The sequence below is a fragment of the Alligator sinensis genome, unplaced genomic scaffold (genome assembly GCF_000455745.1).
Source record: "Alligator sinensis unplaced genomic scaffold, ASM45574v1 scaffold755_2, whole genome shotgun sequence".
Taxonomy (NCBI): domain Eukaryota; kingdom Metazoa; phylum Chordata; order Crocodylia; family Alligatoridae; genus Alligator; species Alligator sinensis.
In genome coordinates, this window is record NW_005841883.1 from 1,588,512 (window position 1) to 1,590,183 (window position 1,672).

The 1,672-nt window shown below is 43.8% G+C and overlaps 1 protein-coding gene across 3 annotated transcripts in view; it reads right to left on the reverse strand.

Annotated features, from left to right (window-relative positions):
- The window catches only part of BMPR2 (bone morphogenetic protein receptor type 2), a 185,306-nt gene that overhangs the window by 132,556 nt on the left and 51,078 nt on the right, over positions 1 to 1,672 (reverse strand). The gene's annotated exons all lie outside the window — the stretch shown is intronic.

The following is a 1,672-nucleotide window of genomic DNA, read 5'->3' on the forward strand; positions in this document are numbered from 1 at the left end:
TATCAAATCAGAGGAATGTAAGCAGGTACTGGTGACATAATAAAACTACTCTACAACCAGTGGGGAAATGCAGGCTGTCAATAAAAAACCCAAGGAACAGAAAGTAATACCATCTGGAGTTCATAGGGGCTGACACTGAAGAGTGCCGTCCACTGTTAGGCAGCTGATCAGTCCAAGCCATGGATCAATCTCAGTGTACCGCCAGAATATCTTCCAGGAGACAGAGGGGAGGAAACACACCACTGTCTTCGTCAAATGTTCTAACAGAGTATAAAGTAGTACTGGAGGAAAATGGACACTGGGAGGGTAAGCTCAAGTAAGAAACAGACCCACACACAGCCTGTACCATTAATCAAAATGCAAAGTTCTGCACTAGCCTAGAAACTTAACGAGCCTAACAAGAAAGGGAGTTAATAAATGCATGGAAATTAGTACCAACTGGATCAACAGCCTGATAATAGTAAGAAAAACATCTGGCAAACTGAGGATCTGCACAGATCCAAAACCACTTAACAGCGCATTGAAAAGAAGTCATTATCCATTACCTACTGTTGAAGGCATACTACCTGAGCTAGCTAACTAAGGCACAAAGTGTTCATGGTTTGTGATGTTAAAAAAAAAAAGATTCTAGCATATCAAGCTCAATGTGCCTTCAAGCCATCTAACATTTGCCCTGATCTTGGGAGATACTGCTGAGATACACATGGGAATCAATCCTGCCCCAGAGATGTTCCAGCTTGATGGAATCAGTCTGACAAAGTAGGCTGTTGTCTAAGAAAGCTTGTGCCTCTCGAAACAAGTTAGTCCCTAAGGCAGGGCTGTCCAACTTTAGAGTGCCCAGTGGTTGTGTCTGTGTGTAGCTCCCTGGTCACATACGTCCAAGAGTGGCCCCTCCAAGAAACCCCCTCACTGAGCAGGCTTCTGCAGCAGCACTAGTATGCTTCAAACATAAGCAGCAGCACACCCCTACCACCTTCCACACAAGTTGGACAGGTGATGCATAGACCCTCAGGCCCTCCCACACTGGGCAGCACTGGGAGAATCAGCTGTTGGGGCCTGTGGGCTACATGCAGCCCACAGACTGCCAGTTGGACAGCCCTGCTCTGAAGTGCCACACTGCCCTGGCCTCTGCCTTACCTTCTCCTGTAATTTACATTAACTCCATGCTGCCAATGCAGAAATGTATAACAAATTACACTTCTGACTATAAAACCAATAAGTAAAATGTGTTCTGGGTAACTCCATACAGCAGGAGAGACTTAACTCTTACTTTTTCAATCTTCCATTTTCCTAGCGCGTGTAAAGGTACAGTGACTAAAAAGCTCTTGGGCCAGCCTTATACTAGAGCTAAACTACATTGAAGATGTGGATCTTTGTTACTTTCTCAGATTTCACTTTTTTTTGTTATATGTGCTCAAAAATGGTATTGCAAAGTGACACTGCAAGCCCTACTTTAGTGACTGCTACTCTCAAAGCTCCAAAGAAAAGTAGTAGTCATTGGGTCTGGCATAAACAAAAAGCAATGCCTTTGGCAGCTTTATAAACAGTGAGAATCACTGGTATCCAAGTGTCTCCCACAAAAATCTCCATAACATTAGCCACAAGCAAATTGGCACTGGTTTTCATCTTTTTGCAAAGCTGCATTAAGAAGAGATATACCCAATTATTCCTG